Below are 15,569 nucleotides of genomic sequence, written 5' to 3'. Positions count from 1 at the left end.
ACGGAATATTACTTTTATAGTTATATCGTTATTTGCTCAAACAATAATGGGCTTCCGTTCTTGGTAAATGCAAATATTTTGTTAATTTATACACACATATATACACAGATTTGTATTTATTAAGATTTACGTTTAATCCTTTTAAATATTTAAGTTGTATTTAATAGATATCATTCCTATCGATCACAAATATTAAAAAGAAATATTAAAATATTAAACTAGATTATAAAAATTACATTTATTTTAATGTCAAAAATATTAAAAACTAGATTATAAAAATTACATTTATTTCAATGTCGAGCCAATTTTTGAATAAACGAAGAAATAAAAAATGAAAAATTTTTATAAATTAAACAATGATTTTCACACATATATAATATCGTATTTATTTAATTTTGGACTAAATCAGTTTTATAGAGTTTTAACTACAATTGTATGTTTTAAAAAAATAAAAAGCAATCATATTTTTATTAGGCAAAATTAAATTTTAAGTTCATCAAAGTTCTATAATCCCGAGCAAGAGCAAAAGAAAAAAAAAGAAAAAGTGCAATATTTAAAATTACTTTGTGGATAAATATTGTTTCAAATACGCGAATTTAAAATCTGTCTCTCGTAATTGCGTGCTCTCGCATGACTGCTCTTATGATGTAGGGCGGAAATCATTGGTCGAATACAGCAACCTTTTTCGCAATTTGCGGAGCTGTATATCTGTTTATGAAGCCACCACTGTCGAGGATAATGATACCGCAAAGATATCTTTACGATCCTATTTCACGCAACCTATGTGCAATTGAATATTTTATAGTATAAAATGACTAAAACAGATTTTGCAGTATAACGGAGATTATTCTCATGTTACGTTTATTAAAAAAATAATTAAAATCATTGAAAATTGTTTAAATTCTCAGTCATATATATATATATTTGTAAAAAATTTTCTATATACGTGAAATTAACATTATTTCGTTACTAGCTATTCAAGAAAAAAAAATAGAAATGAGGAAGAAAATAACTTGAAATTGTAAATCATTTTTTGAACTAGGATAATACTAAACAATATAATTCATTTACACACGAAAAAAGTATAATCTATTACTTCTTTATATTAAATTTGTTAACTATTCGATATTCAATATATTTCATTATTTGCATTCATACTTCGAGAGATTTGATACATATCGTATTATAGATTTTTAGTTTCGATTTTAGACTTTCTATTAACGCCACGCAATCTCGAAGACGGATCGCTTGTATTGTGGAATTATATAATCGCGATACAGAAGAGATGTAGGAAGGTAGTATTCAAGTAACATTGTAAAACGCTGCAACGTCTAGCATTTATAACTCGATGCTGCGAGGCGAAATCAAATGTAATCGCTCTGATGCGCTGAAACGAAAAATTTTCGCACCTCGAGCTATTCGCAGAGCTGACGGAGGAGTTCGCATAACACGATTCGAGCAATGAAAATGGCAAAGCAGTCTGTTTCCCATGGTACTTGCGAACTGGCAGATGCAGCAGCCGGGAGTCATCGCATTACAAACACGCTATTCCGCCGTTCCGACGTATTCGCGACGCGTTTTAGAGCTCGGCTGTCGCGCGGTCATCATGACAATTATAGCAAATGACAGAGATAGCTCCGACAAATTGTACGACGACGATTGTGAGAAGAAAATCGATAATCTCGGCAAACTCGCGAGTTTTCTCTTCGATTTTGCATGTTTTCTTGAGGCTTTCGCGTAGCTTACGCTTGTGTTTTCAATTTAATCTCGGATTATCCTCATGTATAACGTGGTTTAAGTTCTCTATAAAGAGGAAATTGAATTAGAACAATATTTTCAATCATCTCTTGAAAAAATCGGCAGAGATATAAAATCCACAGATCTGATTTATTTAAGGAATACATGACTTTCAATTGTATCATCGAAGAAATATATGGCGCTAATTGATGTTGCAATGTCATAAATAATACAAATTTTTATACTGGTACAATTTTTAGCATTATATAGATACATTTGCTTGTTTTATCTGTCTAATATAAAATGCATTAAAACTAAGTTTTTCGGAAAAAAATTGTTTTATCTAAATATATATCTGAAATTTCACACTAAAAAAAAGTTACATTTATACACATTTGCTACCATAATTTTTTTACATATGTTGCCAGTATGTTTATTCTCACTATTATTACGTACCACTTTTTCCACCATCCCTGAGGACACTATGTCAATATGCGTGATTTATGCCCTTGCATTCGAAGGGGTCTTGGAAAAAAAATCTCAGGCAAGATGTTTTCCGTTCCCGGACCCGGAAGCGCGGATGAAGCCGGCAACAATTTCGTCTATCAACGAGATATTCACAAACCGGTCCTTCTCATCACTTCATGAATTAGGATCTCGCGCTCCCCATGCTAGTTTACGCTGGCAGTGATGTATTGCGCTTTAATAGTGCGTCTGTCACAAACGATTTGGCAACCGTTTCTGGCTGGAATAACGCGTTTCTGGCAGCAGTTGTATGAATGGTGCTTGTCCTCTCACATCACTCTCATGAAATCATTCTTGCGTAGTGAGGAAGATAAGTGATGACGGGATCAAAGAGAAAAAGAGAAGCGAATGAATATTAAAAAAAGCGAATATGAATATAAAAATAATTTGGAAAAAATACATTTTATTATTTTTTTTGAATATGCATTAATTTCAGTTTAAATTTATCATATTTTTAACCTATTTTCTTGTTATTTAATAGTTAATTTAACGATCTTAATTTAAACTAAAATAAATTATATTATTTAATTATATATTTAAATATTTTTAAAACAAAACATTCAACTGTATAATAGTAAATAGAAGGAAGTTTCAATGTTGCTAAGAAATAAATCGTACCTAGCAATAGATATTATAATGACTCCGGATTATAGTGGAAAGTTAAGAATGTTTTACGATACGCTGTAAAAAACGATATATCAGAAGCGTCGATTCTGAAGGAAGTCTTAATCGCTGTGGAATAATTTCTCTTCTCTTCTTCTCTTGCGAAAACGAATAAAATTAATAAAATTCTAGCCAAGTTGTTTATTACCACTCGAAAATTGATGTGTGCGCATGATTCGTTCTCAGAATATAGCCTCAATTATTCAACATATTACACTACGTATTACATTTCCATCAGTCTTATTTTTCTTTATATAACGCAACGCTTCGATGCTCACAAATGAAGGTACTCCTATTTTAAGATGAGAATTAAATTACGTGAGTCTTAAAAAATCAATTTTATAATAATTAACAATCGTAGAAATTTAATTGAAAATTTTCAAATATTTTTTTGCTTATTTTTACGTCTGACAAACTTTCTTTGAAAAAAAAGAGAACGATGATCAAGTCAATAAATAAAAGGAATTAATAACTTTAAAATCATTTCTTCAACAAAAAGTTTATCGAATTATTTTCATTTAATTGAATTTATATTAAATTGTAATTTCTTATCCTAAGTCTCTCGCTTACTGATATTGTTGTATCTTTCCTTTAATATTAGTTTTTTTTGTATTTTTCCGGTTAAGTTCATATAATTAATTATTGCCTTTATATATTATCAATATAATACTATAAGAAAAAAGATATAAAAATATTTAAAACTAAAAATATAGTTTTAAAAAATGCCAAAATTAAATATTATTTTAAATATTGTACATAAATATGGATTTTCCTGGATTTAGCTAATCTCATTATATAATACGTCTCTTTGTAAATTCTTTTCATAAATCACAGCTCTATTCGTACGCAGTTTAAACTTGTCCAATATTTTGTGATTATGGAAGAGAATATTGATATTGAAAATTTATATCGAGTAATAGTTTATAACGAGAAATTGAATAAGCTAGACTGTATATCGGGATTCTTCTTTTTTCAACTTCGAAGGACTATTATTAAATTATGCCTCCGCGGCGTATTCCGCGAAGAAGATGTGCATGATTCGCCGCGTTCGCACGCCAGATTCAGTCGAGTGAACCGAGTTTCACCTCGCCCCCGTACAATCAATGATATATGCAATGGGAAGAAGGAAAGTCTGCGAGGTTTAAAGATGCAGAAAGTACAGATACGCTGTTGTATATATATATATATATATATATATATATATATATATATATATATATGTGTGTGTGTGTGTATAGATACTAGTGGGTTTAGCTCGATTATTTATCGACGGATCGAATTTGCGGCGTGTCATACGTAAGAGTCGGCGTAATAATTTTCGAAACAATATATCGCCGGATATTCTTCGGTGATTGATTTACTGATCCGGGCACGGGAAGTAAGTCCGTCCCGTCGACGATTATGAAGACACGACAACCGGATACATGCCGCTGATTTAGTCTCCGGCATGTTTGTCGACGAGAATTTCGAATCATACGCGAACGATTTTGATCCTCTCGGATCTGAAAGCTGTTATCTACAATTCCGCCGATGAGCGTGTTCCATTATTCATGCTCTATGAATAATCGCGCGGACGGATAACGTTTGATAAGAAGCAAGACGTCGGCGAGTAACGCGAGACTGAAAAAAACGATAGGAACGATGAGAAGAAGGGAATCTTATAGTTGAAATCTTTCGAATGAGTTTCATTGAAAAAAATTTAAAAACATGCAAAATTGTAATCGATAAAATTTCATATTATAATTTTTTAGCTTTGCTAAATTGATAAAAATGTGTCATTATTACTTGTTAAAAATAAAGAAAGATTTTTTAGAATTGTTTATTATAATGTGTTAAAAGATTCAGCAAGTGCATAATTGTATCAATTAAAATTGAAATTGAGATTCTCTGTCTCTTTCTCTCTATCTTACCAATTATTTTATTAAATGTTAAACAACCTAAAATTTTTTTCTCGGTATAATACAATGTTACCTTATAGTCTTACCTATCTTACGATAATCTTTAATGTACATCGCGATGGTTTCGCTTTAATGCGTTCCATCTGTATTCTGTCGTCACGGGCCTTACTACATAACTCGATCGATGACTACACAAGGACGTAAATGATAGCTCAGATATAGGTGTAGTTACGTGTAACATTGAGAGTATGTTGAATATATTGAAATATATCGAGCATATAATTTTTTCTTCATGAAAAATGACATATTTTTTAAAAGAAAGTTAGGAAAATATTCTGAACATAGAATATTTGCGGTCAAGTCCTCAATTGTCAATTTTCAATAAATAATAATATATAATGAGACGTTTTTATTTAAATATGACTGTTCCTTCCGCTATGTAGAAATTGCACTGGGGACGTCATGACAAATAGCAAGCGGTAAAGATATCAAACGGAAAGGAGGTATCAAGGTATCATTACGTGCACGAGAATCAAGGTATCATTACGCGCGCTTCCAACTGCTCCGTTTCAAGAATCCATTCATTGTCTGATGCTTTTTGCGTTGCCGGATCGCTGTGGTACGGTGCTTCCGTTTCTCACGAAATATCGCAATGTTCTGCAACCACTTTGGCGAACATTCTGACTTTGTAATGTAGTTTGCAAACTTGAAACGTACATTTAAACTGTGACTAATAGCGAACCGACTGTGAAGTTACTCTACATTAAACATGATTCTGCATTCCGTACAATTTCAATTGTATTAAAGTTATTTGCCTAGAGTATTTGTGATATTGATGAATAATTATGATAAAATTTTTTAACTAAAATTTTATATAAGGAGGAAAAAGAGAGAGAGAGAGAGAGAGAGAGAGAGAGCTAGATGTTCGAAATTCCATTTATTCAAAAATTATAAAAACAAAATATCAATTAATAGAGAAAAAGACTTTAAGAAAAAGTTCTGGAAAAAATTGATTGAAATATATTATTAATATTGTTGGAATCGAAATATATTTTTTTTATAATTTTTCTTTCTTATCTTATATGTTATACTGTTTGTTATATGTTATACTGTTTGTTTTATTAAAATGGATATTCTACATTTTGTACAAATTCCCAAAATATAGTGATAAAATTTTGGTCATGTTTTATTCAGAATAATTAACAACATATTTAGCAACAATTGTGTTGCGTTTAATTTAAGTATAATAGCATTTTACAGCGATTGTCTCTTACTGTCAATTTGCATGGATGCCAATTATAAATTGTTTCGTGGATAAGTGTAGTATCTATAGAGAAACATCGGTTGGGAAACGGAGATAAGTAAATTATTGCGTATAAGTTATTAACGTACGAGTTTGCCACTGTCTGTGAATCGATGCCAATAGTTGATAAATTGCTATTGACAATGTATGTAGTAGCTTATAGATCGTCTATAGTTATAGTGAATAGTAGATAATAATTTCCTTCATTAATAAATCCTAGATAAAAGCAATAGTTGCATATATTCTTACATATAAGCATAACGATCTATACGATGTAGATAATACATATAAATATTATACCATTTTTACCATTTTTCCAACCTTTAAATATTCGAATGATATTCTTTTAAAATATTTACGAATTGATTCTTAAATAATTTCTTTATTTTTATTTTCGGATTAAAAATGATTTTATAATAATTTGTGAAAATAATGCAAGTAAAAAGTTCTTTCTCACAAATATAAAATAAAAATTTATAAAAATATTTTTTTTTAAATATCCGAAAGATTTCTAAAAAACTTTTTTCTAATATGATACAAAATCATAACTGCAAGACTCATAATTTTGCATAATGATATACAATTGAGCAAAATATGAATATTATGGAAATATATATTAAATAAATTAAATATTTAGTGCTCCAACTCTAATTTGTGCTCCAACTTATGCATTCTTCATATGTAGAATCTAAAGATATAATTTCTTGATTTGAAGACAGATCGTTTTCTATAGCGGAAATTGTACACTATCACTATCGATTTATTTCAAAGACTCGCCGGCATTCCCGCGTCATATGTTCGGGACGAAAACTCCCCAATCATGTTCTGATGAATACATAACGTTCGTCATAAATATCTGGCCGAACAGCTCCGGTTACGAGCGACGACGCTTTTTCCTTTCTCTCTTCGGTCGCTTCCAATTTCCATCTGTAATCCGCCAGTAACGTTTCAAGCACAGCTAAATATCGCGATGCAGTTTCGCGTTCATCTCTTCAATTATTCCCACGAAGCATAAACAGCGGTTATCATAAACCCTGGACCACGAGTCGCAAAGTGCCTAGTTAGGATTCGTAGTACGTACAAACGCGCGAAGGGCGTATACGGGTGCAATATTCACGAATATTTTACGATACGTTTAGACTTGACGTTTATTTTATGACCTCACCCTGCGCATCTCTCTATTTCTTTCTTTCGTTCTACATAAAGCAATAAATCTCGATGTGTAAAAGAGATGATACATAACGAAAATTAAGGATTGTTTAATAGACAAAATAACATAACATAAATATTCACGTCCGTTAACAACAACGATAAACATTTCATCCTATTGATCATGTTACATTTGATGTATATGTTATTACAAATCGAAGTGTTATCACTCTGAAACAATAAGATAATATATTAATTAATATAATAATGTCTCTGTCGTGAATGATTATTTAACATAATATATTGATTTATTTTTTTTATTACTTTTATATTCCATAATCGAAATAGCTATATCGTTTAAATGTTTGAGATTCAGAAACCTGCAGAATGAAAAGTATATATGAAACTATTATTTTTGGATTATTCGGAAGATATTTATTTAATAGTGCTCCAACTGGAATTATAAAATATTTTGAAAAAATTAAAAAGTAAAAAACTTAGTCCTGTATTATATTAGTTTCCATAAATAAAAAAATGATATATAATTTTTTTCATTACAATAATTTTTATGAAAAAATATCGCAAAAAAATAAAATTATTTACATATAAAAACTGTGTAGAATCAAATTAATTAACATGTAAGAATAATAAACATACGCATATATGTGACGATATGAAACAAAACTGGAATTTGTCCCTTTAAAACTGGAATTTGTCCCTTTCATCGGCATATGTTACGATAAAGCTATCGTAACTATCCGATCAATTCGTCCCAAAGAGTAAAAAAGCCTCTCTCGAGACAACGAACACGGATAAGCGCTTAAAAAAACAACTCGTTTGCCAGACCGCGAATCGAGAGAAAAAATGTCGTGCCTCACGTAACGAGAATAATCTCTCCTAACGGTATTCGTTATACACTACGGAATCGTCGCAAGCCCTCGAATCCGTTATGAAATTGATCGTCCTGTGGGTTTTTGCTCATTAAAAGTTTCGTTACTTGTTGCGATTCCGATGCAATTATATTTGCATAGGTTCCAGCTCCCGTGATAATTATTCAAAGATTTAACAAGGCGTTAAGAAGTGAAATATTGACCCGTCAGATCTGCCAAGCGGTCCAACCGTCACGCAGATTTTTCTCCGGGATTCAAAGAATATATAACAAATTGATTAATAAACTTGTGGTAGTAAATATTTTCGTTTTAAATGAAAACTCTCGTTTTTTTAGCATCAATTTAACATGTCTTTTTTAAAAGTAAACCAGACATAAAATCAGCGAGGAATCAGTACGATAATACATGCTTTATTTTATAAAAACAATTCTATATTTCAAATATTATTAATACATCTTTTAATATAAAGTTTAAACATTAACGAGATAATAATTTAATATTTTTGAAAAAAACTTTCTAGATAACTTTTGAAGAGCCATAGTTTTCTTAAAGCATACTTCTGATGCAAATATATATAAAATTGTTAGTTAGAATTCATTTTTTATCGCGCTGTGGGCGGAATCGGTGTTGCAGAAAATAAGAAGTCTAGAAAATTTCAATATTCTCTTAAGTTCTTACATAGGGTGTACATGCATATAAAATGATAAAAGAGCATACTCTTTATAAAGGCTCAAGAACCGGCCTAACGAGAGTATCGATTAACATCACAGTGTTAATTCTAGAAGCAGCTCTCGTAACTTCCACGCGGACAATTTACAATGTGACGAACAACTTTTTTATGTAACGACGAGAGAGCGAAGGGTCGTCATTAGGGCATAATTTGCGGAGGTAAAACTTGAAGTTGTCGGCCAGGCGGCAGGGGACAAACACACTCGAGGATAAATTTATCGTCAAATTACCGCTCGTTAATAATCGTGACCGATAGAAGTAGTGAATTTGCAGATATAATTTCGCGGCGCAATTATTATTCAACGAGCTGTTTCACGAGCTAAATTTTCCGCGTCTCAGACTCTCACGTATATTTAACTCGTGCGTATTTAACCATCAGATGAACCGATTCTGTTACACTGACTGCGCACACTCGATCGATAGATTTATTATACGCGATGTAATTAGTTCTTTGCGATTCGAAATACAAGCCATGCTTATATTTCATATCCAGAATATTAATGATTCAATACACCGCGGCGACGTTGCTACTCTTTGATTTTCTCAATGATAAGACTGACATTTAATAAGGAAATCTTGTCACACCGGAAATTTTAATTAAACTTAGAGAGCTCTAAAATAAATAAAAGTAAAAATCTGCAGAAAAAAGTATTGCAGAAAAACGTCTACGAGATAAAACTATTGATTATAAAAAATGTATATTTAATAAATTATACAAATTTTTTTGTTAATTATTAATATAAATATAATATTAATGAAAGCATTATTGCGGAGCTTTATATCTTTATTACTCTTGGAGATAAATAGAGAAATAGTAGAGAAATCCTCTTCGTTTAAAAGAATGTCGATATTGAATTGATATCGGAATCGATATCGTTATCCAAATGACTTGAGTAGCGATATCGAAGCTCTGTAACGAACAATCATATTTAATTACGCGGTACCAAGATTCTATTCCGATATGCTTTTAATTATCGAACACTGTAAGTGACGTATCTGTGACAGTTGTGTGAGCTTGAAGCATCGAAGCATCTTTATCTTCTGCCTTTACATAAACAATATTTTCCATTTATTTTGGAGTAACATGGAATAACATAAGATTTTCTATGAATAACATGACATTTCTAAAATGCGAAGACAATGATATTTTGATTAATTCTTTATAAATATTCACGCTTATTAAATCAATGAAATATTAAGTATATTCTAGTAACATGGCGGTATAAAATAATGAAGCAGAAGTAGATTGAATTAAAATTATAAATGTAGAAAAGATAAGAGACAAAAATTCTTCTGCGCGTTTTCTTAAGTATATTTTATGGTAAAAAGTTAATACTCAATGAAAGTTATAATTAACTATTAGAAAGAAAAGAGTATTGTAAATATATATAAAATATTATACAAATACTAGCTTTATAGCAAATAATGTTTTTACACAAATTTTCTCTTCTTTTGTGAACTGTCTTGTCAGATAAAGTGTTCAATAATATGGGCGTGTGAATTTTTTGAAAATTACTTTAGTACGATGCTTCTCCTGGGAAATCTTTGGACGTTCTAACAGGCGGACACACCTGGCGACAGGTGCTAAGGAAGTATGTATATCCGTACTGTCTGGTACACTAAATGTCCGAAAAACGTTTGATAATGTCTTGCAAATGTTTTTAAAAATGTTTGTTATATATTTCATTTGGAAAATATTATTTGTTCTTTTATTTGGAATATGGTTGAAATAATTGTTTTTAAATTTTAAATACAAATGTAAATTTATATATATCAGCATATATAAATTATTTATAATAATTTTTTAAAAATAAAATTATATTTTTGGATTTTTTATTACACTGCAATTACGCGCGCACGTGACAGTAATCCAGTTTTCTTTAAGTATAATAATTACATCTACAATGTTTTCTCGATACTCAATTTCGATACATTGCTAAGACACATAATTCTTGGGGCCATTACAACCTTATCCGACTTTGATTAATATCTAATAGGAGATGAAGGGTATTAAGAAAATATTAAACATAATTTAATGGCAGTCATGTTACTACACAAGCATAAACTATGTTATCTTGCAATATTTTATACCATGCCAACAATAATTTAGGATTTTGATAACAAGAAAAATCAAGTTTCGATCGAGATAGTCCGTATATAATTTTAATACATTAGAATATATTATCTTAACTTTATAAGAGCTAAAGATTCGAATGTGTTGGAAGTTGTTGCATCAAGACGATTTGTGATTTAATTAAAAGACACGTAATAGCTTTTTGCACCATGTAAAAAATAAAATCTCACACATACACACACGTACGCACGTAATATATAATTAAACTATTTTTTCTTAAACCCCTCCAATAAAAGTTTTAGTTTTTATATTAAGTTATAATTTGTACATCTATCTTATGACTCTCGCTTTTTTTCTAACAAATTTGATTCGGCAGACTTTTGTTAGTTAACTCACAAATATGCGTAAAACCTACGACATTGAACATTCGTTAAGTTTTTAACTTCCGCCACAATTTCCGGCTATTTCTCTCACCCTTCGCGGTTTCCCTTCTGATCTTCTTACAAGAGGTCTCATCCTGTTTGACGAAATAATTTCCGTTTCTTTCCATTGTCGCCTATCATGTTCATCTGGAATCTAATTTTTAGATATATTTTCTAATAAAAACTATAATACACTCTCTGTAAAGAAAGGGGAAAGTTAATTTTAAGAGTCCTTTACTTTTCTTTTTATCTATAATTTTTTTCGTGTGTGCATTATGATATGTATCGCTATAAAATTCGTTAAAAATTAAAAAGGTTGTAACTTTCAATGATGGGTTTTAGTTTGTATTAATATTTTATGAATATTATTATTAAAATTAACATATATATATTTTTATGTTGCTATCATAAAAATGACGTAAAATTTTATAATCCTAAAATATTTTAATATAAACATTATAGATCTATATATTATTATTATTATCATTAATTAATTTTTTACAAATTTAATTTTTTACAGATATTATTTTAAAGAATTTCTTTGTGTTCGTTTAGGAGTGGTCGTTAATATTTGCTATGTCTTATCTTTAATTCTACTTTAGGAGATTTCTGTTATTATCTTCCTTCAAAGTTGGCTTCCTTCCCACAGAGTTGGCTTCCTTTTTGTTTCCCTCTAGCTTTATTTCTTCCAAGATATAGGATTGTCTCCTTCATTCGTGTTCTACTGATCAAAACGATCACTTTAACGGTTTTTGATATCTTATATTTTAATGGTAGTTCAATGAACAATCGATATTTTATTTGAGTAATTCGAATTTTTTTTATTAAAAATATAATAATATTACATGTGCAATCATTGATTGTTATCTTTAATTCTTTTTACTAATTGTTCTATTTTGCAAAACTCGCGATAATAAAGTACGTTAGTATTATGTGCGTACGTTAATATTATTAAATACTTGGAGCTCAAAACAGCCATTGTCATTTTCATAGCTAACATGTTTTCATTATTATTTTCTTGACTTTTTTCGATTAATATCTCCAATTCGTTCAGTTTTTTTATTTTCCTAATGCATCTCTTGTTGTTAGATACTCGTTACACTTACGCGCGAACATCTCAAAAATTAAAATTTGCTTCTTGTTTCAAGTTTTTGTTATTTTATTTAATTTTTTATATCTTCGCCAGTGCATCGTCATTGATATTTTCAGTGTCATGACTTTCCTTCATCAATTCGGCAAGAATTTGTCGTTCCTCAGTCGTGAGAACTGCTCTATTCACAAAGTTCGCAATATTAGTTGCGTGCATCGTCAACAAACGTCTTCTTTCCTCTTTTGCGTGTTCTGCCTCAGCTAGTTCCAACCTCCGTTGCTCTTTAGCGATTTCCTCAATCTTAGCAATCTCCTCTTCGCGAATCCTGCGGCGGTGCGCAATCAAATTCTCCAGGTCCTTCCGGTACTGCATTTTCATCCTCTTTTTCGCCTCTGCCGTGAACCTCGCCATCTTCTCGTCTTCCATAATCTTCCTCATGACTTGTTCGGCCCATGCTCTATCCTCCTCCACGAAACGCTGCTTACATTGCTTCGTAAAGACTATCTGTTCCCGTAAACTAGCTGCCAGTTCTTGCCGCATCTTTCTCCTGCGCATCGCCTCTTCCATCTCTTTGATTATGAGCTCGCACCTAATCTCCTCAGCCACGAGATCAATCAGACGTTCCTCCCTCTCTCGTTTTCGAGCCTGAGCGTCCAGCATTATCCTCGTCGTTTCCAACAGGACACGTTCGCGCCTCTCTATCTGCTCCTGTCTGAGTCTACTCATCTCCTTCAATCTCTCTTCAATCTCCTTCAAATATTCTAGATCCTCCCGACGCTTCTTCTCTTCCGCCTCGCGCTCCTCCTGCCGATGAATCTTTTTCATTTCTTCGAGTATCAGTCTTTCTTGTCTCGCTCTTTCCACGAGTTCGCATTTCTTCTCCAGTGCCTTCGAGAGTTCCCGTTCTTCCTGTACTCGATCCACTTCTTCCAGATACTTCCTATACTCGCGAGCTTCCTCTACGAGGACTCTTTTCTCTTCTTCTTTCCGCGTCAGCTGCTCGTCCAGCTGCTGCCTGTACTCCTCGCATTTCCGTAGAATCTCTGATTGGCGCTGGAGATCCTTCTCTAACATCTCCCGCTGTTGTTCGCGAGCCAATTTGGCACTCTCGCGTTCTCGCATGAGTTCGATGTATCTGCCAGTCTGTTTCTCCTCGAGTTGGGCCTGTAGTCCCTTCACCATGTAGGCACGCCGCAATTCCGCCGCCAACTCTGCGACCGCGTCATGCGACTCGCGATTGCGGCAACTGCGATGAAACCTCGCAACGTATAAAGCGCTTTCGTTGTTCACGGGCTTCATATTCGTAATATTTATGTGTTTCTTGTCTTGTAAAGAATATTAAGTTATCTGGAGAATGCGTGCGTTTGATAAAGACCGTGGAACTAGACTGTCAGTAGGTTGGTGAGATGAGATGTTTTAACGTGCTGGAAGCTGGTCATTATCTTCCGGTTTCGCCTGTAAGGGGGGTTATCGCCGGTTACGCCAGTTCATAGTCTTATAAAGAGTAAATATATTTACATACAGAAAATATACAATAAAAAAACAAAAAACTCTTTGAAAATTTTTATTCTTTATAATTTACCGAGTAAAAAAATACACACACATATATATATATATATATATATATATATATATATTTTTTTTTTTTTAAATTTAAAATTGAAATATATAAAGAGAAATCGACAAAAAAGGATTTTTGCATTAAACATCGCATTGTTGAGTTCTTTGCTCGTTAAAAATTATATTATATTCTATATTTTGTTATATGTATGTGCCTTTCATTCATTTTTCACATGAAAAGAGATTCAGGGCGCGCGCGACGTGCTAATTAATTAATTAACGCATCGTCTGATTCGACATTGCGCAATTTGTCGGGAAACACGTCGCGATGAGAAAGAGGCATTTGGCTCACGAAAAGTTTTCTTCGTGATGCGTACATCATGTTACGCATTTGCATCTCGCATAACGTGTACCTAATGCTTATAAATCGCATTAATATCAGATTAACGATAGAGTAAGATAGTCTTTATAATTGATATATTGATTGCTTTTTTTTTCCCTTCCCTTCTTCCTATTTTTTTTTCTTGTGAGACTTGAATGCATCTTGGGAATTTTCGCACGGTGAATTAGGTTAATCTAAATTTAACGGGAGAAGTGAGCTACAACGCTGCTATATTTTCTCATAATGGCTTCATTGTTGATAGTAACGAAAACGAAAACTATCGCTAAATCTCTGCTTCAATCGCGGAGAAGCCTTGAACCTACTTAGGATCATGCTTCGTTAATCAAGCGTGCTTGCGATACATCATATATTCTTTATCGTAATAACTATATCATAAGATGATAAGGTTCAACGTATAAATAGTATTCAGGTATCAAGACGCGAGTAAATGCATATAAATAAAATTAATTGATTAAATATAAGTAATCAATGCTTTTATTAATGATCAAGAAATAAGAAATTAACAGAAATAAGTTGGATATGATATGTTATTACGTTGTCATTTAATTCTATTAATATATCTCTAATGTATAAATTAATATGTAAATGATTTATATGTATATGTAAAATGTGATGCACATTATACGACGATGGAAAAAATCTAGTATTTTTTTTTATTTTCTTTTATAACAGAACATAAATTTTATAAGTAAAACATGTTATATGCAAAGAAATCAATTTGGAACGTGACGAAATGATGCACAAATCATCATTCGAATTTCCTCGAAAGATACTAGATTGAATCAGCACTTTGTCCCTCTGACTTTGACATATGTGTTCCACAATTACGAGTCTCTTGTTCTGTTTAAAGCAGCTGCCGATTTGATTTGGAACCGTAATTTATTAGAGTATTCACATTTTAAACTATATTATTAAAGCATCAGTGACAAAATTTCTTAATTATACTGTTGATAAATCAATAGAATTCAGAGATATTTTTTTTATTTTAATAATTTTAATAATATTGAATTGCACATAGAAAGTAAGAGAATGTAACACAAAATTTTATAAAAAATGTGATATAAAATATTATTTCGCATAAATCAATCAATTTACAGTTAAAATTATTAAAAATAACTTCGTTAAA

The 15,569-nt window shown here is 31.4% G+C and overlaps 2 protein-coding genes across 2 annotated transcripts in view; one reads left to right on the top strand and one right to left on the bottom strand.

Annotated features, from left to right (window-relative positions):
• Positions 1-15,569, top strand: part of LOC145976673 (uncharacterized) — a 105,773-nt gene that overhangs the window by 9,912 nt on the left and 80,292 nt on the right. The window lies entirely within an intron of this gene.
• The window catches only part of Sprt (PDZ domain-containing protein sprite), a 61,603-nt gene that overhangs the window by 44,769 nt on the left and 1,265 nt on the right, over positions 1-15,569 (bottom strand). The window lies entirely within an intron of this gene.

This window comes from Camponotus vicinus, unplaced genomic scaffold, assembly GCF_025532165.1.
Source record: "Camponotus vicinus isolate PSW18456_S1 unplaced genomic scaffold, iyCamVici1.0 SCAF_9, whole genome shotgun sequence".
Lineage (NCBI taxonomy): Eukaryota > Metazoa > Arthropoda > Insecta > Hymenoptera > Formicidae > Camponotus > Camponotus vicinus.
Note: the sequence above shows the minus strand (reverse complement) of the source record. Positions and strands in the feature narration are given on the sequence as shown.